This window comes from Oncorhynchus kisutch, linkage group LG14 (genome assembly GCF_002021735.2).
Source record: "Oncorhynchus kisutch isolate 150728-3 linkage group LG14, Okis_V2, whole genome shotgun sequence".
Lineage (NCBI taxonomy): Eukaryota > Metazoa > Chordata > Actinopteri > Salmoniformes > Salmonidae > Oncorhynchus > Oncorhynchus kisutch.
In genome coordinates this window covers 38,594,408-38,617,785 of record NC_034187.2, presented here as the reverse complement: position 1 = coordinate 38,617,785, position 23,378 = coordinate 38,594,408, and positions in this window count along the sequence as shown.

The following is a 23,378-nucleotide window of genomic DNA, read 5'->3' as shown; positions in this document are numbered from 1 at the left end:
GGAGGAACTGGACGGTAAAGGACCCTGGGCTCAGCCTGGAGAATATCGCCGCCCCAAGGAAGAACTGGAGGCGGTGAAAGCGGCGAGGCGCTGGTATGAGGAGGCAGCACGGCGACGCGGATGGAAGCCTGAGAGTCGGCCCCAAAAATTTCTTGGGGGGGGGGGGCTCACAGGGAGTATGGCTATGCCAGGTAGGAGACCTGCGCAAACTCCCTGTGCTTACCGGGGGTCTAGAGAGACCGGGCAGGCATCGTGTTATGCTATGGAGCGCACGGTGTTTCCAGTGCGGGTGCATAGCCCGGTGCGGTTCATACCAGCTCTTCGTATTGGCCGGGCTAGAGTGGGCATCGAGCCAGGTAAGGTTGGGAAGGCTTGGTGCTCAAGAGCTCCAGTGCGCCTGCACGGTCCGGTCTATCCAGAGCCACCTCTACACACCAGTCCTCCGGTGGCAGCTCCCCGCACCAGGCTTCCTGTGCGTGTTCTCTATCCAGATCCACCAGTGCCAGCACCACGCATCAGGCCTACAGTGCGCCTCGCCTCTCCAGCCCTGCCGGAGTCTCCCGCCTGTTCAGCGCTGTCGGAGCCTTTCTCCTCTCCTGCGCTGCCGGAGTCTCCCGCCTGTTTAGCACAGCCAGAGCCTTCCTTCTCTCCAGCGCTGCCGGAGTCTCCTGCCTGTTCAGCGCAGCCTGAGCTGCCAGTCTGCATGGAGCAGCCAGACCCGCCAGTCTGCATGGAGCAGCCAGAGCTGTCAGGTTGCATGGAGCAGCCAGAGCTGCTAGTCTGCATGGAGCAGCCAGAGCTGCTAGTCTGCATGGAGCAGCCAGAGCAGTCAGTCTGCATGGAGCAGCCAGAGACGTCAGTCTGCATGGAGCAGCCAGAGCTGCCAGTCTGCATGGAGCAGCCAGAGCTGCCAGTCTGCATGGAGCAGCCAGAGCTGTCAGGTTGCATGGAGCAGCCAGAGCTGCCAGTCTGCATAGAGCTGCCAGTCTGCATAGAGCAGCCAGAGATGCCAGTCTGCATGGAGCTGCCAATCTGCATAGTGCAGCCAGAGCTGCCAGTCTGCATGGAGCTGCCAGTCTGCATAGTGCAGCCAGAGCTGCCAGTCTGCATGGAGCAGCCAGAGCTGCCAGTCTGCATGGAGCAGCCAGAGCTACCAGTCTGCATGGAGCAGCCAGAGCAGCTAGATTCACCAGTCAGCCAGACTCTTCCAGATCTGCCAGTCAACCAGACTCTTCCAGATCTGCCAGTCAACCAGACTCTTCCAGATCTGCCAGTCAGCCAGACTCTTCCAGATCTGCCAGTCAACCAGACTCTTCCAGATCTGCCAGTCAACCAGACTCTTCCAGATCTGCCAGTCAACCAGACTCTTCCAGATCCGCCAGCCAGCCAGGATCTGCCAAAGCCAACTACCTGCCTGAGCTTCCTCTCAGTGCTGAGCTTCCTCTCAGTGCTGAGCTTCCTCTCAGTGCTGAGCTTCCTCTCAGTGCTGGGCTTCCCCTGAGTGCTGGGCTTCCCCTCAGTGCTGGGCTGCCCCTCAGTCCCGAGCTTCCCTTCAGTCCCAAGCTTCCCTTCAGTCCCGAGCTACCCCTCAGTCCCGAGCTACCCCTCAGTCCCGAGCTGCCTCAGTCCCGAGCTGCCCCTCAGTCCCGAGCTGCCTCTCAGTCCAGTGGGGTTCTGGGTGAGGACTATTAGGCCATGGTCGGCGGCGAGGGTGGATTATCCCAGGACGCGAGGGGGAGGAATTATGACATTTATGGAGTGGGGTCCACGTCCCGAGCCGGAGCCGCCACCATGGACAGATGCCCACCCGGACCCACCCTATGGTTTTGAGGTGCGTTCGGGAGTCCGCACCTTGGGGGGGGGGGGGGGGTTCTGTCACGCCTTGGTCTTAGTATTTTGTGTTTTCTTTAATTATTTGGTCAGGCCAGGGTGTGACATGGATTATTGTGGTGTGTTTTTGTCTTAGGGGTTTTGTGGGGTGTCTACGTAGTCTATGGCTGCCTGAGGCGGTTCTCAATCAGAGTCAGGTGATTATCGTTGTCTCTGATTGGGAACCATATTTAGGCAGCCATATTCTGTGAGTGTTTTCGTGGGTGATTGTTCCTGTCTTTGTGTTTGCACCAGATAGGGCTGTTTCGGTTTTCACATTACATTTATTGTTTTTGTAAGTTCGTGTTTCTTTATTATTTAATAAACATGGATTGCAATAGCCACGCTGCATTTTGGTCCGATCCTTGCTACACCTCCTCGTCCGAGGAGGAGATAGAAGAAAGCCGTTGCACATGAAAGTTCACATGTTCGAGAAGGCATTTCTGGCAAAAAAAAGAAGCATTTAATTAAAAAATATATTTTTACATTCAAACGGCTCTTGTGAAGTCGTGACTTGCGACATACACACAGTTTCCTGAATCGGGTCACATATTTAGATTTGTTAACACTTTTTTGGTTACTACATGATTCCATATGTGTTATTTCATAGTTTTGATGTCTTCACTATTTAGAAAATAGTCAAATAAAGAAAAACCATTGAAAGAGTAGGTGTGTCCAAACTTTTGACTGGTACTGTATTTGTTCAACACTTTTGTACAGCGTCAAAATTCAAACTGTAGGCCGTTCTTACAGTATGCTTCCTGTACATCAAGTCAGAACCGTAGGATAAATAAAGGGGGCATATAAGCAGACAATAAAAGCTCTTACAAAATTCGATGATGACATTTCTCTAAAACAGTTGTCTTGAACTCACTGAAGTCTGAGATTTCACAATGAAATCTCAGACTTCAGTGAGTTCAAGACAACTGGGAACTGGGAACTAATGCGACAGAAGTCATGCTGGATAAGCTTGGACAATTAAACCCAGACTTGGATAACACACACATTCCACTGAATAGCAGGCTAGTGATTGCTTTGCAATGCTTGCAGTTACCCACTGATTCCTTCCAAACCACTCATTGTTAAATTTGCGATTTCCAACTTGTTGTGTAATGTTTATGTCCAATGCCTGATGATCACCGGTACATTTTATCTAGAATTTCTTCATATGACAAGGATTGAAAAGGATTTGCCAGTAGATTTGCCTGTAGATTCAACTTGATTCATGAAGATGCCTGCTAAGATTTAGGAAGTAAAGCTCCCCTAAGGGTTATGCACTGATGTAGTGTCCCCATGAATGACAGAACACTGAGCCAATCACGGTGCAACTAGAGAACATTACCAAACCCCTGGTCCGTATTTTCCGCTGGCTGTCCCACACCTCAGAGAGAACTGAGCTGTGTTGTATGTTTGTATGTGGCATTATTAACTCGTTTTGTTTGTGTTTTTTTAAAACTGATGTGTGACATGTATTAATAAAAAGATAACAGGCAAAATTAAATAAATAAACATTTATGTTACCCTAAACAGGTGGGACTCAAAACAGTTTTAGGGGGGCATGTCATTCTTTTGATTGCTTTTCCCATTGCCCCTCCTTCTCCCGACCTGAATGACCGTCTGAACACAGACATTATGTGACAGGACACATCAGCTAGCACAGGCATTGACACTAGAAACACTAGAAACACTAAAGTCATCATGACCGCTAATTTGATTTAATTTGTATTACTCTAATTTGTATTTTTAAGTCATTAAGTACCCCTCCTTGACTTTTCCTAAATAAGCCTATTTAACACATTGTTGGTGTTAGAGTCTTAATATCACAAACATAACTGGAGTTATAACCAGTATTAGGAGGGCATGTCATTTTGAATTGGAGTTATAACCAGTTTTAGGAGGGCATGTCATTTTGAACTGGAGTTATAACCAGTTTTAGGAGGGCATGTCATTTTGAACTGGAGTTATAACCAGTATTAGGAGGGCATGTCATTTTGAACTGGAGTTATAACCAGTATTAGGAGGGCATGTCATTTTGAACTGGAGTTATAACCAGTATTAGGAGGGCATGTCATTTTGAACTGGAGTTATAACCAGTATTAGGAGGGCATGTCGTTTTTTAGGTCCTGCTCTGCTCTTTCTTCCAAAAGTTGAAAGTGCCCAGCTGATCACCCTGACAATTGCCTCAAAACTGAACCTGAACTATACCAAAACTAATTTCACACATATAACAACAGAATAAATATGTGGGGAGAATGGGTGAGTTGATAAGATCAGATAAGTGAATGATGAGTATTTATTTAATATCCAATTATGAATGAAGATCAGGTTGGGAAATGTTCTTGTATTGGTCCTTTCTAATTATAATCTTAAAATGGTATGTACCATATATCAGTCCACCGAATCTAACGTCCACCGAATCTAACTTCCGCGACGCATATAAGGCCCTGCCCCGCCCCCCTTTCGGAAAAGCTGACCACGACTCCATTTTGTTGATCCCTGCCTACAGACAGAAACTAAAACAAGAAGCTCCCACGCTGAGGTCTGTCCAACGCTGGTCCGACCAAGCTGACTCCACACTCCAAGACTGCTTCCATCACGTGGACTGGGAGATGTTTCGTATTGCGTCAGCCAACAACATTGACGAATACGCTGATTCGGTGTGCGAGTTCATTAGAACGTGCGTTGAAGATGTCGTTCCCATAGCAACGATTAAAACATTCCCCAACCAGAAACCGTGGATTGATGGCAGCATTCGTGTGGAACTGAAGGCGCGAACCACTGCTTTTAATCAGGGCAAGGTGTCTGGTAACATGACTGAATACAAACAGTGCAGCTATTCCCTCCGCAAGGCTATCAAACAAGCTAAGCGCCAGTACAGAGACAAAGTAGAATCTCAATTCAACGGCTCAGACACAAGAGGCATGTGGCAGGGTCTACAGTCAATCACGGACTACAGGAAGAAACCCAGCCCAGTCACGGACCAGGATGTCTTGCTCCCAGGCAGACTAAACAACTTTTTTGCCCGCTTTGAGGACAATACAGTGCCACTGACACGGCCTGCAACAAAAACATGCGGTCTCTCCTTCACTGCAGCCGAAGTGAGTAAGACATTTAAACGTGTTAACCCTCGCAAGGCTGCAGGCCCAGACGGCATCCCCAGCCGCGCCCTCAGAGCATGCGCAGACCAGCTGGCCGGTGTGTTTACGGACATATTCAACCAATCCCTATACCAGTCTGCTGTTCCCACATGCTTCAAGAGGGCCACCATTGTTCCTGTTCCCAAGAAAGCTAAGGTAACTGAGCTAAACGACTACCGCCCCGTAGCACTCACATCCGTCATCATGAAGTGCTTTGAGAGACTAGTCAAGGACCATATCACCTCCACCCTACCTGACACCCTTGACCCACTCCAATTTGCTTACCGCCCAAATAGGTCCACAGACGATGCAATCTCAACCACACTGCACACTGCCCTAACCCATCTGGACAAGAGGAATACCTATGTGAGAATGCTGTTCATCGACTACAGCTCGGCATTCAACACCATAGTACCCTCCAAGCTCGTCATCAAGCTCGAGACCCTGGGTCTCGACCCCGCCCTGTGCAACTGGGTACTGGACTTCCTGACGGGCCGCCCCCAGGTGGTGAGGGTAGGCAACAACATCTCCTCCCCGCTGATCCTCAACACTGGGGCCCCACAAGGGTGCGTTCTGAGCCCTCTCCTGTACTCCCTGTTCACCCACGACTGCGTGGCCACGCACGCCTCCAACTCAATCATCAAGTTTCCGGACGACACAACAGTGGTAGGCTTGATTACCAACAACGACGAGACGGCCTACAGGGAGGAGGTGAGGGCCCTCGGAGTGTGGTGTCAGGAAAATAACCTCACACTCAACGTCAACAAAACTAAGGAGATGATTGTGGACTTCAGGAAACAGCAGAGGGAACACCCCCCCATCCACATCGATGGAACAGTAGTGGAGAGGGTAGCAAGTTTTAAGTTCCTCGGCATACACATCACAGACAAACTGAATTGGTCCACTCACACAGACAGCATCGTGAAGAAGGCGCAGCAGCGCCTCTTCAACCTCAGGAGGCTGAAGAAATTCGGCTTGTCACCAAAAGCACTCACAAACTTCTACAGATGCACAATCGAGAGCATCCTGGCGGGCTGTATCACCGCCTGGTATGGCAACTGCACCGCCCTCAACCGTAAGGCTCTCCAGAGGGTAGTGAGGTCTGCACAACGCATCACCGGGGGCAAACTACCTGCCCTCCAGGACACCTACACCACCCGATGCTACAGGAAGGCCATAAAGATCATCAAGGACATCAACCACCCAAGCCACTGCCTGTTCACCCCGCTGTCATCCAGAAGGCGAGGTCAGTACAGGTGCATCAAAGCTGGGACCGAGAGACTGAAAAACAGCTTCTATCTCAAGGCCATCAGACTGTTAAACAGCCACCACTAACATTGAGTGGCTACTGCCAACACACTGTCAATGCCACTGACTCTACTCCAGCCACTTTAATCATGGGAATTGATGGGAAATGATGTAAATATATCACTAGCCACTTTAAACAATGCTACCTTATATAATGTTACTTACCCTACATTATTCATCTCATATGCATACGTAGATACTGTACTCTATATCATCGACTGCATCCTTATGTAATACATGTATCACTAGCCACTTTAACTATGCCACTTGGTTTACATACTCATCTCATATGTATATACTGTACTCGATATCATCTACTGTATCTTGCCTATGCTGCTCTGTACCATCACTCATTCATATATCCTTATGTACATATTCTTTATCCCCTTACACTGTGTATAAGACAGTAGTTTTTTTGGGAATTGTTAGTTAGATTACTTGTTCGTTATTACTGCATTGTCAGAACTAGAAGCACAAGCATTTCGCTACACTCGCATTAACATCTGCTAACCATGTGTATGTGACAAATAAATTTGATTTTGATTTGAGTCTAATCTGGCCTACTTAGATTACACAATAAGAGGGTAACTGTACGTAGTGAACTGCTTTCTGGGAAAATATCTACATCGGGCAGCAGGTGAGCGAAGTTGGCAAGGGGAGAAATGTCACCATGGACAATTTCTTAACTTCATTGTCATTGGCAAACAATTTGCTTGCAAAGACAACAAGTCTGTCCAGCACAATGAACAAAGCTCACTCCCTTTATATAAAGTTACATGAATTGAGACAACTGTTAAGACAAGAGATAACAGCTAAATGAAATCCAACTGATGCCATTGTGTGAAAATTCACACAACATAAGCACGAGCTGACAATAATTGACTATTTTTTGGCTACTGTCATATCAACACTTATAGTCATTAAATTGCCATTGTTGCTTTTGTACCGAGTTTCACTATTTAACAAGGCCACTTGGAACTTATAATGATGTTTTAAGGTACTGATGTTTCCGTAATTAAATGATCTTTTGACTGTGCATATTGTTGGTTGAGGAATTTTTTATTTTATTGATACCATGTTCCCTACACGTATGTTTTCTGTTTCATAGTTGTAACAATGGAACTCCACAAATAAAATAGATTGAACACTTTAGTGTTTTTACATAGAATACAGTAACTTAAACGAATGAAAATAATATTGTGTTATTTGAAATAAAACAATCATATTCTAATGTTACCCAAGGCCTTCATAAACGCAACCAAATTATTATTTTTTCGAAAGCATTTATGAAATAGACTAATTACACTGTTTGAATGTGGCAGTCAGAATGACTCATTCGTTTGAAGGGGGGGGGGGGGGTCCATCAAGGCCCAGCCGTTCTAGTGTTAAAAGATGAATATCAAGAATGCATGTTTTTATTTAACTAGGCAAGTCAGTTAAGAACAAATTTTTATTTTCAATTACGGCCTAGGAACAGTGGGTTAACTGCCTTGTTCAGGTGCAGAACTACAAATTTGTACCTTGTCAGCTCAGGGATTTGAACTTGCAACCTTCCGGTTACTAGTCCAACCCTCTAACCGCTAGGCTACCCTGCCGCCCTCCCACTGTGTTCAGAACCCTCATGTTTGCTAGGCATTTGTTGCCAAATCCTATCGCTCATTTTACATTGAGAAATGTTGTTGTGGGTTGAGATAACAGTGAGATTACATTGATACACAATGTCAGACGGAGGGAGCTGTGTAATACTCCAGCCATGCCGGTAGCCGATGTTATGATTATATGGACGGATAACAATCTGGTGATGTTGTGTGTAGTGAGTGACTTGTCTCTCTTTAAGATCTGTCTGATGGGGAGAAAAACGTTCAGAAAATGTCTGTAGAATTGAGTTAAGACTAAACTTCTAACCTACATGCTTCATGTTCAATGTAATGTGTTTGTTTAATTATTAAAGCTCCAACTTTTTTTCCAACATTCTCATTTCCAAAGATATCTTCCTTTCAGTGAGTTGAACCTGACGGACAGCTTCACAACACTCCCCCTTCATGTTGTCTGTTCTGAACATCACTGATTCACATCTCACATGTTACAAACAGGCTCCGTTTCACGTTTGCACTAAACTGGGTCAATGTGTATCGACTCCAGTCACTCTGTAGCTTATTAAAAAAACACATCAACCATACCATACCATTTACCATGATATTACACAAGCCTTCTGTAAAAGGTCTGAAAAGCAAACATCCTGTCCAAATCAGAGGAGGGTTATTGCTTTGGTTAGCAGGCCCTGGAATTTTCTCAGAAAGAGTCATTTATAACCCGTGCTGACTTTAATTAATGATTCATTCAAACCCCCTTGGATTGGGGAGAACAGACCCTCTTGAAGGTTTGAAGGTTGTGCTGCCTTGATATGTCTGGAGTGACCTCTCTGAGAGGCTGCCAAGAATGCCAGAAATCCTAGTTGCGTGGGAGCGCCTTCTTAGTTCCCCCCGTTTGCCTCTCTCTCTCTCTCTCTCTCTCTCTCTCTCTCTCTCTGAGTCTCCCACTGTACTGGATTCTGGCATTACCACTGCCCTCTACAGGAGTGTTGGATCCCATGTGACGAGGTAAGCACATGTATTTTGATACGGGACTATAGCCTACTATGCTGCCTGTAGGCATGGAAAGATGCAGGGCAGACATTCTTAGGTCCCTTGTCTTCACTCCTCAAGTAACTCACACTGTCTGACGTGCCTTTACCGTTTTTAAAGGTTATGTAAATGTATTAGTGTTATGTTGTAATGTATACAAGGAGGTTTAGTATTACACTTATAAAATGCTCCTCACCTGGTGGGTGACATGTTTATATTGCTCTTGTTGTTCTCACATGAAGTCACTTAAATGTAATGCTTGAGCAGTGAAGACACAACATCAGTGAATTACATTAACATGTTTGAGAAGAGATGAGATGTTCTGTCCCTTCTTCTTAGCCCAGTGTGTGTGTGTGTGCTCTTCGGTGGGACACTACCTATTCTCTCCCTCCCTGCTAGAGAACCCATATTATACAGCTTGGAGGTACAGTAAGCCTAGTCTGCTTCGCCGAGTTGCTGTAATCTATAACAGCCTTGAGCATAGGATGAAACCAGTATCAGGCCTGGGGGCTCATACTGTGCTCCTATTATACACTCACCAACACATAACGCTGCCATGTTTTCCTCCCTACAGTTTATGTGTTGCATGTGTTGTATTTGTGTGTGTGTGTGAATGCCTGAGTCTCTCTCTCTCTCTCTCTCTCTCTCTCTGTGTGGGTGTGTGCATCATTTGGAAGCAGTGTGTGACAGATCATGCTCCCAGGCGGTGTGAAAGTTTTTATCTCAATATCAAACCATTTCTGGGTAACAATTAGGTACCTTACTGTGATTGTTTTCAATTAAAATGGTCAAAAATAAACAAAAATAGCTTCTCAGCTAAATGCAATTCTCAAGCAAGATTTTCCTAGGACTGACTGGGAGTGGTCTGAAAGAGGGGCCTAATTAGAGGGGCCTAATGGGACCGATGTGTAACCTGAAAACTAGCTGTTATTGGCAAAGAGGAGGGCAAACTCTCTTTATTATTGGTCTATTAACTTACACCAGGCTGCCCAAAAACCTCACCCAGCCAATCAAGCAGAAATTACAGTCGGCCTTTAAACAGCTCTTACACTAAAAGGGCATTATCATAATTTTCACAATTTCACATTATTATTCCAACCTCATAGTCTGAAAATATATATAAAAACTAGGAAAATCTAGTTTTGACTGCACTAACCCTTTAATTAACTAATTACTCTCCTAATTGGACATGTTCAATGTGCCTCACATCCCAGACCCTATCTGTCTGTTCTGGAGCCTAATGCAGTTCTCTCATTTCTCAATGCCCTTGAACATACTCCCAGCCTTAGAAATGTTCATTGATTAGATATAGTCTAAACATAAGGACTAGCCATATTATGGTCTAAGAAATATTGTCTTACAGTAAATGTAGAACACATCTGTTCATATACAGGCTACAGGCCTGCCCTGATGGTGAATTTAAGTTAACTACAGACAAATGTGTTCTTATGTCTATTGCAACATTAGTTAATTGTGTCACTGATTCATTGAGATTAATCCATATAATTGTAACCCATTTTGTACGGTTTAGCTTGTGTTAATGTCACTTACAGTGATTGTGTCTTGTGTGGCAATGCTGGGATCTATCTGTGGTGTTGATGACTCATATGTGCACCATCCCCCCAACCCCACCCTTTTTTATTCCCCCTTCCCTTCTATCTCTCTATTCCCCTCCCTTGCCCCTCTTTTCCTGCTTCCCTCTATCTACAATACAGCTCCTCTCTTTCCCACTCTTCCTCCTTTCCCCCATATCTTTGTCCTTCTTCTGTTCCCTCATCCCCCCTTCAATCTCTCTCTCTATCCCTCTATCCCTTCTGTCTCATATAGATGGGTCAGGGAGTGTTGGGATGGGCAGTAGCAGCTGCAGAAGGAGCAGCTGCCAAGTGTGTGCGTGTGTGTTTGTGTGTGTACGTATACGCCTGCTACTGCTTGTCCCCTCAGCCAGGCTGCCTGGGCAGGGCTTGTCTCAGCACGGTGCCACCACCCTGCCAACACCCCTCCAACCAGCCGCACACACTCACACAGTCAGAGAGAGAGAGAGAGAGAGAGAGAGAGAGAGAGAGAGAAAGACAGAGCGAGAGAAACTAATATGCACAGACACGGCCATACACAACACAATTTAACACACATTCATATTCAAATACTGTCCTATTCAAGGAGCGCACTAGTGAATCATCCAGTTATGTCTGAGAGAGTAATGTATGGAAATATGCACTCAGAAGTTCTGAGTCATCATCGCTTTATGCAGCTTGTGCGAAGAATGACATTTTGAGATATGTGTAATGTAACAGGAGAAAGAATAATGTAGGTGTTTTATATATGAAAGACCCTGGCACTATAGTCAATTCACAGCCTGGGTTTCAAGGTTTAGTGCCCAGGGCAATGTTAACTGTATTCTCTCAGCTTCAAGGAGAAGAATCATCATACTCTAGTCTGAGAAGGATTCTCAAAGGCCTCTCATCCCGAGTTGGAGGTCTTTTATAAGCCTTTATCTTTTCCTCCCTGAAATTACAGATCCTTTAAAAACCAGACCCGATGTTGTTGATTCATCTGGTCGCTTTAATGAGAAGCCAGCCCTAGGCGGTAATTTTTTTCTGAAGTCATCCTCTGGTTGCCTTGACTCATCACAAAGGGGGAGGGAGAAGAAGTGGTGATATCATTATGTTAGGGAACCCTCGGGAATACTGCCCTGTCACCAGACTCAGTCATGCAGAAGGGGAAGGAAGTGATAGAAGCTCTCTCGTTGCACCGCTGCACCGTCCAGTCTGTCTGTGCAGCAAGGGCCGTGTTACAGCGTGTCGCCCTCAGCTCATCTCGACATTGCGGTGCTGTCGTCTCTCGCTCCCTGATCGCTCTCCTGTCCCTCTCAACCTCCCGCCCTCCCTCCCTGTTTACTCACATTCATCTCTTTCTTTCTCATTCTTTTTCTCTGGGCTTGCAAACTTTCACGGATTACAAAGGGAAACCCAGTCACGAGCTACCCAGTGACACGAGCCTACAAGACGAGCTAAATGCCTTATATGCTCCTTTCGATGCAAGTAACACGGAACCATGCATGAGAGCACCAGCTGTTCCGACAGACCGTGTTATCATGCTTTCCGTAACCCACTCCAATTCACATACCGCCCCAACAGATCAACAGATGACACAATTTATATTGTACTCCATACTGCCCATTCCCACCTGAACAAGAGTAACCCCTATGTGAGATTGCTGTTCATTGACTACAGCTCAGCGTTCAACACAATAGTGCCCTCCAAGCTCATCACTAAGCTAAGGACCCTGGGAGGGAACACCTCCCTCTGCAAATGGAACTTGGACTTCCTGATAGGCCGCCAGCAGGTGGTGAGGGTAGGCAACAACACATCGCCACGCTGAACCTCAACACGGGGGCCCCTCAGGGGTGTGAGCTTGGTCCCCTCCTGTACTCCCTGTTCACCCACAACTACATGGCTGCACACGACTCCAACATCATCATAAAGTTTGCAGACGGTGGTACGATGATGAGACAGCCTATAGGGAGGAGGTCAGGAGGTTAGAGACCCGGTAGTGTGGTGCCGCGACAACATATCCCTGAAAATCAGCAAGATAAAGGAGCTGATCGTGGACTACAGTAAACTAAAGGCGGAGAAAGGGGTCAAGAGCTTCGAGTTCCACCGTGTCCATATCACTAAGGATCTATCAGGGTCCACACTCACCAACACAGTTGTGAAGAGGGCAAGACAACGCCTCTTCCCCCTCAGGAGGCTGAAAAGATTTGGCATGGGCCATCAGATCCTGAAAAAGTTCTACAGATGCACCATTGAGAGCATCTTTAATGGCTGCATCACCGCTTGGTATAGCATACTAGGTATCCGATCACAAGGCGCTACAGAGGGTAGTGTGTACGGCACAGTACATCACTGGGGCCGAGCTCTCTGCCATCCAGGACCTCTGTACCAGGCGGTGTCAGAGGAAGTCCCTAAAAATTGTCAAAGACTCCAGCCACCCGAGTCAAAGACTGTTCTCACTGCACTGCAAGTGGTACCGATGAACCTAGTCTGGAACCAACAGGACCCTGAACAGCTTCTTACCCCAAGCCATAAGATTGCTAAAAAGTTAGTTACAATGTCTTCAGAAAATATTAAGACCCCTTGACTTTTTCCACATTTTTTTTAACGTTACAGCCTTATTCTCAAATGGATTAAATGAAAAACATTCCTCAGCAAACTTCACACAAATACCCATAATGTACAAAATTGTTGAACATTATTAAAAATAAAAAACAGAAATACCTTATTTACATAAGTATTCAGACCCTTTGCTATGAGACTAGAAATTGAGCTCAGGTGTATCCTGCTTCCACTGATCATCCTTGAGATGTATCTACAACTTGATTGGAGTCCATCTGTGGTAAATTAAATTGGTTGGATATGATTTGACTGAGAGACTGAACAACAGCTTCTATCTCAAGGCCATCAGACTGTTAAATAGCCATCACTAGGTGGCTTCCACCCGGTTACGTAACCCTGCATCTCAGAGGCAGAAGTTTACATATACTTAGGTTGGAGTCATTAAAACTCGTTTTTCAACCACTCCACAAATTTCTTGTTAACAGACTATAGTTTTGACAAGTCGGTTAGGACATCTACTTTTTGCATGTCACAAGTAATTTTTCCAACAATTGATGAACGTACTTTGGTGCGAAAAGTGCAAATCAATCCCAGAACAACAGCAAAGGACCTTTTGAAGATGCTGGTGGAAATAGGTACAAAAGTATCTATATCCAGAGTATAACAAGTATTATATCAACATAACCTGAAAGGCCGCCTATCAAGGAAGATGCCACTGCTCCATAGCCGCCATAAAAATGCCAGACTACAGTTTGCAACTTCACATGGGGACAAAGATCGTACTTTTTGGAGAAATGTCCTCTGGTCTGATGAAACAAAATAGAACTGTTTGGCCATAATGACCATCATTATGTTTGGAGGAAAAAGGGGGAGGCTTGCAAGCAATGATTCAATCTTAGTCCTGCTTTGCCTGTTTCATGGTTCGTCGTCGGATTTATTATAGGCCTCCGGGTTAGAGTCTAGTTTGTCTATTTCTATGTTTGGCCTGATATGGTTCTCAATCAGAGGCAGGTGTTAGTCATTGTCTCTGATTGGGAACCATATTTGGGTAGCCTGTTTGGTGTTGGGTTTTGTGGGTGATTGTTCCTGTCTCTGTTTGTTTTCACCAGATTGGCTGTTTAGGTTATCTCACGTTTATTGTTTTGTTCGTCTATTCATGTATAGTTTATTTATTAAAGAACCATGAATAATAACCACGCTGCGTTTTGGTCCGCCTCTCCTTCGACACAAGAAAACCGTTACACATACAGTAACTACCTCAATTACCTCGTATCACTGCACATTGATTCGGTACTGGTACCCTGTGTATATAGCCAGGTTATCGTTACTCATTGTGTATTTTTATTTCCCTCTGCATTTTTGGGAAGGGCTCATAAGTAAGCTGTTATTCTAAACCTGTTGTTTATGAAGCATGTGATGGATAACATTTTATTTCGATTTTCAGTTGTGGCTGCCACCCCACACAAACTGCTGCCTTGTCTGTCTGTCTAGTTTCTGTCTCTCACTCTCTTACCCCCATTCTTTCATCTCAGTCTTTCTCTGCCTGACAATGTTTTTGTATTTATCCCTCCCCTACCTCTCTCCTCACCCCATCTCTCCTGCCTCCCTCTCACCTATACCCTGTTTAATATACACTCTTAGAAAAAAAGAGTTCCATAAGGCTTCTTCAGTGGTCCCCATAGGATAACCTTTTTTGGCTCCAGATAGAACCTCATTGGGTTCCATGTGTAACCCTTTGTGGAAAGGGTTCTACGTGGAACCAAATAGGGTTCTGTAAAGGGTTCTCCTATGGGGACAGCCGAAGAACCCTTTTAGGTTCTAGATAGAAAGAAAAGGTGCTAAGAGTGTATGCCTTTCTCTCTCGCTTACCCAGTCTTCCTCTACCCCTCCCCCTCTGTATTTATCCCTCTCCCCACCCTTCCTCCTTCCCTTCCTCCCCTCGACTCTCCTCTCATTCTTTCTTCCTCTGTTTCCCTCGTCATGCTCCAGGGCTTGTGTGGGAACTGTGGTGCTCTGTTGTGGTCTTGGCCTGAGGTCAGTCTTTAGGCCCAGATGGGGTGCTGCTTTACCCTGCTCAGCTCTACCCTGCTCTACTCTACCCTGCTCTGTGCGTGTGTGTTCTCCTGGCCCCTGAGAATTGGGATGCTGTGCAGTTGTTGTTTGGTTTGAGGGCCAGGGGTAGAGGCCACTGGGGCCACAGAGGTCAGCAGCACCATTCAGAGCCTTGGCCCTGGCTCAAAGCTACAGCGTGAAAGAGGATCACGCTTCGGTGTCGGTGGAAAAAAAGACCTCCTTTCCCCAGTTCACAAAGGATACAGCTAGGAACTCCCAAACAACGACCAATCATTTTCTGTTCTGCTATAATGCGGAGTTAATGATTAAGTTGGTTAGTAAAATATTCTTGAAAATACAATTACTTTGACAAAAAAAATGTAGTTTTTATTAAGAATATTATACAGAAAAATTCCTCACTTTGGAAATACTAAAAAAGCTTTTTTTGTTTTTTTTTACTTGTACAATAGGTTTTACTGCTAGTCATATTGGTGGTGTACCAATATATCTATGTATGTTTGTTTTTAATAAACCAATGTTTTCTCAAGGGCTGGCGGTTGTATATTGTGCCGGGTGGTGGGAAGGTGTTCATCTTCCACATTTATGATACTCATATGGGTAGAGTGGAGAAGTCAATAACTCCAAGGTCTGTGTTACTGCTATAAGGCTATAAGCCATCTCCGGGACTCGGCAGTATTGAAAAAGCAACTTTATTTTGATTAGTAAACAGCGGAGAATGCCCTTCAGGCTACTTCTGGAGAGCGGCCCAAGAACATAAGGTTAATCTTCAGTTTATTGCCACCAGCAGACAGACAGATAGTACAGTATCTTTCCAGATTCTATAAATCAGGTCCGCTTCTGTTCCGGTGACGGCAGCAGCCCCCTAGACATGACATTTCATTTTTCCCATGCTGCCCAGCCCATTACATCGCTATCGATGTCCACCTTCCAGTCCCATTCAGATTTTGCAGCCTCGCTAGTTTCGATAGCATCTGGCTAAATATTCCATTCATCCATTCACTAGCCAAGTTATAGTAATTTACTGGCTCATTCTTATAGGTGTCTGTTTAGGAGGAAATGGTTGGGTGTTACATTATGTACGGGAGCACTTTCATAAAACAACAGCTGTCTGAGATTATAGCAATAAGTGGGCATCTTCTCTTACTGCAACGAGTGGGCTTGAAAGAGAAGAGAAGATGGCGCCGACAGACATGGCAGCTCTGCTTCTAGCTCCTTAGCATCTTTGCAGTATTATATCTTTTTTGTGTTATTTCTTACATTATTAGCCCAGAACGTTTTGTTGTGTTAATACATGCCGGAAATAACTTTTGGATATCAGAGTGGCGGTAACTCACCAGTGTTCTGACCACAAATACGACTTTCCCGAATTAGATTTTTTGTTCGTACCCCCCAAGCAATTGAACTTACCCCAGAGACTGCTCCGTGATGCCGCTGGCGGAAATTAGGTATTCATAGATGACTTCTAGTCCGAGGCGTGCACAACATCCACCGCTTCCGAGTATATTACTCGCTAATGTTCTGTCCCTGGACAATAAAGTAGACAAGCTCAGGACGAGGATCTCCTTCCAGAGAGATATCAGGGACTGTAACATACTCTGTTTCACAGAATCATTGCTCTCTCCTGATATACTGTCCCTATAAATCGCACAGGCAGAAATAAAGAACTCTCCGGGAAGAGGAAAGGTGTATGTACCGAAAGGCTGCTGGATTGAATCCCTGAGCTGACAAGGTAAAAATCTGTAATTCTGCCCCTGAGCAAGGCAGTTAACCCACTCTTCCCCGGGCGCCAAAGACGTGGATGTTGATTATGGCAGCCCCCCGCACATCTCTGATTCAGAGGGGTTGGGTTAAATAAGGAAGACACATTTCAGTTGAATGCATTCAGTAGTACAACTGACTAGGTAACCCCCTTTCCCTTTCATGATTAACTATTCATGGTGTGATTGTGATAACATACAGGAATTCAAGTCCTTTTGTTCACCCGACCTAGAATACCTCAATCAAATGCCGACTGTATTACCTCTCAAGAGAATTCTCTTCAGTTATTGTCACAGCTGTGTATATTCCCCTAAAGCCAATACCAAGACGGCACTCAAGGAACTACATTGGACTTTGTGCAAACTGGAAACCACATATCCGGAGGCAGCATTTATTAAAGCTGGGGACCTTAACAAAGCAAATTTGAGGAAAATCCTACCAAAGTTCTATCAACACATTGCCTTTAGTACTCTCGCTTCCAAAACTCTCTGCCATTGTTACTCTCCCTTCCCGGATGGCTACAAGGCCCTCCCCCACCCTCCCTTTGGAAAATCAGATCACGACTCAATTCTGCTCCTCCCTTCCTATAGGCAGAAACTCAAACAAGAAGTACCCGGGCTAAGGTCTATTCAAAGCTGGTCTGACCAATCGGAATCCATGCTTCAAGATTGTTTTGATCACTCAGACTGGGATATGTTCCGGGTTGACTCTGAGAATAACGTTGACATATATATGGGCACAGTGGTTGAGTTCATCGGGAAGTATATAAGGGATGTTGTTCCCACTGTGACTATTAACACCCACCCAAATCCAAAACCGTGGATACATGCCAGCAACTATGACAAGGTGACTGGAATATGGTCGAATACAAACAGTGCAGTTATGCCCTCCACGAGGCAACAAAACAAGCAAAACGTCAGTATAGAGACAAAAGTGGATTCACAATTCAACAGCTCAGACACGAGACATATGTGGCAGGGACTCCAGACAATCACGGATTACAAAGGGAAAACCAGCCACGACACAGACGTCTTTCTCCCGAACCAGCTAAACACCTTCTTCGCATACTTTGTGGATAGAGACAGCACGCCCCCATCCACATCGACAGGAACGCAGTGGACTTTTACAGATGCACCGTTGAGAGCATCCTGTCGAGCTGTATTACTTCCTGGTAAAGCAATGGCACCATGCACAATCTCAGGGCTTGCCAGAGGGTGGTGCGGTCTCCCTAACGAATCACCAGGGTATCTGTAGGTATCCTACCCTCCAGGATAGCTACAGCACCCGATGTCACAGGAAGGCCAAAAAGATATTACTGCACTGTTGGAGCTGCAAGTGTTTCGCTACACCCGCAATAACATCTGCTAAATATGTGTATGTGACCAATAACATCTGCTAAATATGTGTATGTGACCAATAACATCTGCTAAATATGTGTATGTGACCAATAACGTTTTATTTTATTTGTTATCTACCCAATTAATCTGAGTATGTATTTAATCTAAGGGGAAACAATGGGCTCTGGTGATCATATTGGCCAATGTTTCTGCCTCCTCTCTCCTCTCCCTTCTCTCTCCTTTCTTCTCTGAGTCTTCTTTAGATCCTGACTAGTGATGGGAAATCTATATGGTGAGAGAGTCCAATTTAGCTCTCTTCCAACAGCGTGGGTTTGGAGCCAGGAACCAGGGTAAACACAACTGAATAACGCCCACACTCGTAATTTATTTCAGTATGTGAGGAGAGGGTATTTTCACTATCTATTTTCTTCTGGAGGATGTGTATGATGTGGGAGAGGAGTTGAGGTTTTTTTTGTTGCTGAAGGAAGGCTTGTTTGCTGAATGCAGGCCATTGTGTGTGTGTGTGTGCATGCGTGTGTGAGACCCTACCCCCTGTCTGGTGTCATGAGCGCATATCTGCCTGCCACCAACTCAAAACTCTTACCTCAAAACAATCCCTCAATAGGCTTAGCTGGTGTTCGTCAAGTGTTTGTTGATGTTTACAGTATGCATTTTGTATGACATTCCCTTTTAGCCCCCCTCCCCCCTCCAGCTGTATGCCTAACACTTGCCTTCATTGGTAACTCACTGCTGGCTGCTTTTAGATGTGCCGTATCAGGCTTAGTGGGCTGCAATTAATGCACTGCCTCCAGGGCCTCGCTGGCTTTGTATCTGGGGTTAGTCTAGGTCAGGCGCATATTTTTCTCTCCACACTCCTCTTTCTGAGAGTAAGCAGTTGTGGGTTTGTGTTGGATCAGATGCGGCCATGCTAATTCTCTCGAGCAGCTGGTCCTTTTCACTCTTCTGTTTACCCTACCAATGCTAAATCTGTTGCTGCTGATTGTCCATAAAAGCACCTCTTTACACTTCCACCGTCCGAATTTAACAATCAACAGGGCTTTAATTAACAGTAGGCCAGGAGCGCTCTCTCTCTCTCTCTCTCTCTCTCTCTCTCTCTCTCTCTCTCTCTCTCTCTCTCTCTTTCTCGGACTGTATTGATTCGGGGGAGGGGGATTGGTTGGTTGATTTGAAGCACGTTTCTACTTACGATGCACCATTCGGACCAGGGCAGTGTAAATTGAGTTGAGTTGAGTGGACAATCGTAGACTGTGTTTTAGTCCTGTTATTATCGCATTGTCCCATCTCTCTCTCTCTCTCTCTCTCTCGTGGACTCTCGCTCTCCTCCACACCATTCTGTCCTGCCTGCACTGCCACCTCTGCATATGGGAGTTGTTTGTTGAGTGCTTTTTCATCAGAGCCTTTTGCCCTGCCCCAGAGCCGAGCTAAGTCTAAACACTGCACTTTGTGGGCTGAAAGGTCATCTGTCAGAGGGAAGGAATCCTACTTCTCCTCCAAAAAGCATAAACAGAGGTGGCTTGCTAAGCTGCAGTTCGCGGTCATAGAAATGGCCCAGCTGACTAATGCTCAGCAAGGCCCTAATCCACGGCACAGCTGCTTTTTAGTGCATCATGGCACCCATCGTCACCCTCTCCCTGGTCCACCACACGCCTCGTTACTATCACGTCCTGATTAGGGAAGGGGGAAAAGATGCCCCCCTGAATCACATTTAATCAGAGATGGTTGGGATGGCGTTTAGAAGCTTTCCCATCATATATACATTGCCTTCGAAAAGTATTCAGACTCCTTGACTTTTTCCACACTTTGTTACGTTACATCCTTATTCTAAAATTGACTAAATAAAAAAAATCCTCAGCCTGAATGCCTAGCGTCACGTTTGGAGGAAACCTGGCATCATCCCTACGGTGAAGCACGGTGGTGGCAGCATCATAGTGTGGGGATGTTTTTCAGCGGCAGGGACTGGGAGACTAGTCAGGATCGAGGAAAAGATTAATGGAGCAAAGTACAGAGAGAGCCTTGATGAAAACAGTTATGCCCTCCAATGCTCAGGACCTCAGACTGGGGTGAAGGTTCACCTTCCAATAGGACAACGACCTAAGCACATAGCCACGACAAATCAGAAGAGGCTTCAGGACAGGTCTCTGAATGTCCTTGAGTGGCCCAGCCAGAGTCCGGACTTGAACCCGATGGAACATCTCTCGAGAGAGAGAGCTGAAAATATCTGTGCAGCAACGCTCCCTATCCAACCTGACAGAGCTTGAGAGGATCTGCAGAGAAGAATGGGAGAAACTCCCCAAATACAGGTGTGCTAAGCTTGTAGCGTCATACCGAAGAAGACTCGATGCTGTAATCGCTGTCTTGTAAGAAAATGTGGAAAAAGTCAAGGGGCCTGAATACTTTCCGAAGGCACTGTATATTCTGTGGTTGCCTGCTGGTAGATTAGGAGATTGATTGTCTGATATTAATCTGCATCAGTTGTTTGAACAGCTGGGATAAATATGGATGTTTGCATTTTATCCCATTGTTTTAGTTGATGTCTAACTAATATTCAGCTATGTCTCGCCATTATAAACAAGCCAAACAACGTCAAGCAACCTCCTTTTTAAGGCGGTTTGCTTTAAACAAGTTCAATATGGCAATGCCCCATGTTCTTATGATAAACATCAATTGAAAACGTCACATTTCTCCCAATTTTCTAAAATCCCATCAAGCTCATCCAGTATTGCAGCCGGTGGCCTTGATGATAAGTCATCCAAACTTTTCTCTCTCACACACTATTTTGTCCTCAGTTGTCAAACATCAGGGCTGGCTATGAGCCATCAATTGTAAGACGAGCATCACATGGGCAGAAGACCCCCCCCCCCCCCCCCCCCACTAACATTTCATACGTGATTGACAAGATTTACGTGAGGTAATTACGGTGTCTGCCATGCCTGAGCGGATCAATTCTTTCAATCAATTCCACTTTTAAGAGGATAGGCCAGATTACCGGGTCTGGGGCCCGATGTAATGCTCTTAATAGGTCACTAAAATGTGTGTTAGAGGCTCCCTCTCCCTCTCTCTGCAGCCAATGGATGATTCCTCAGAGAGAAACCCATTTCCCCCCTCTTCGGCCGCTGAGATGGAACATAAATAAATAGCAAACACAGCCCACTCCCCCTTATAGAAAATTCCGGATGGTAGCCTAATATTTGTCTTCAGTAACCTTATTGGCATGTCTGCAAACAATCAACGATTCAGTATTAATCAATATGAAGTTCATACTGTACATATCCAATATTTTGTCCAAGGGCAAATTATGGATGTATCTGAAACTTTAGGCCAAAATAGGATGTCAAACTCCAGTTAACAATACGGATAATTCATTTGTATAACAGGGCTTTACTGAATTTACGTGATCATACTCACTGAGCCTCAGTAGGCTATATCTGTTCTCCCTTTTACATTTGAGTCATTTAGCAGATGCTCTTATCCAGTCAACTTACAGTTACATCTAAAAGGGAGCTATCAGCAACGTTAGAGCTAGTAATGGGGAAAAGGTCAAGCCAAAGTGCTAAGGTTATTCAACAACCCTTCCCTATTTATACAAATACACCGTTAACCCGCTAGAGTCGATTGACGCACTTGTGCCTAATTAACCCAATTAACCTAATAAAAACATCCCACTCAAAATCCATCAGTTTTTTTTTTGTTGCATTGGTTCCGTCTCAATTCACCACATCCGCCGATGTCGCACTTCTGCATCTGGGTTGAAAGGTGGCAGAGCCAGAGTGGTGTTTGTCAGACCATGCGACATCCCGAAAAATCGGTCTTCTTGGTAAAAACGTCTGTAGCATCCGAACGGTTTGGCTTTCAAACTATTATGACCACTCTTTGAAAATGGGAGATTCTCACAAACAACATGGTTTTACTGTAACCCACAAGTGTCACGGGACTCGTCTGAAGGTAACCGGTACAGGTTTGAAAAAAACAAATGGAAGTATGAAGGTGGATTTGTGCCTACCCCCAAAAAAGGGGTTAAATATATGTAAATATATATATATATATACACACTGTATATACAGTTGAAGTCGGAAGTTTACATACACTTAGGTTGGAGTCATTAAAACTTAACAAACTATAGTTTTGGCAAGTCGGTTAGGACATCTACTTTGTGCATGACACAAGTTATTAATTTCAGCAATTGTTTGCAGACAGATTATTTTACTTATGATTCACTGTATCACAATTCCAGTGGGTCAGAAGTTTACATACACTAAGTTGACAGTGCCTTTAAACAGCCTGGAAAATCCCCCAAAATTATGTCATGGCTTTAGAAGCTTCTGATAGGCTAATTGACATCATTTGAGTCAATTGGAGGTGTACCTGTGGATGTATTTCAAGACATCATGAAAAAATCTAAAGAAATCAACCAAGACCTCCCAAAAATGTTTGCTGACCACGACAAGCCTGGTTCATCCTTGGGAGCGATTTCCAAATGCCTGAAGGTACCACATTCATCTGTACAAACAATAGTAAGCAAGTATAAACTCCATGGGACCACAGAGCCATACCTCTCAGGAAGGAGACGCGTTCTGTCTCCTAGAGATGAACGTACTTTGGTGTGAAAAGTGCAAATCAATCCTAGAACAACAGCAAAGGACCTTGTGAAGATGCTGGAGGAAATAGGTACAAAAGTATCTATATCCACAGTAAAACGAGTCCTATATCGACATAATCTGAAAGGCCGCTGAACAAGGAAGAAGCCACCGCTCCAAAACCGACATAAAAAAGCCAGACGGTTTGCAACTGCACATGGGCACAAAGATCTTACTTTTTGGAGAAATGTCCTCTTGTCTGAAATAATGACCATCGTTATGCTTGGAGGAAAAAGGGAGAGGCTTGCAAGCCGAAGAACACCATCCCAACCGTGAACCACGGGGATGGCAGCATCATGTTGTGGGGGTGCTTTGCTGCAGGAGGGACTGGTGCACTTCACAAAATAGATGGAAAATTACGTTGATATATTGAAGCAACATCTCAAGACATCAGTCAGGAAGTTAAAGCATGGTCTCAAATGGGTCTTCCAAATGGACAATGACCCAAAGCATCCTGCCAAAGTTGTGGAAAAATGGCTTAAGGATAACAAAGTCAAGGTATTGG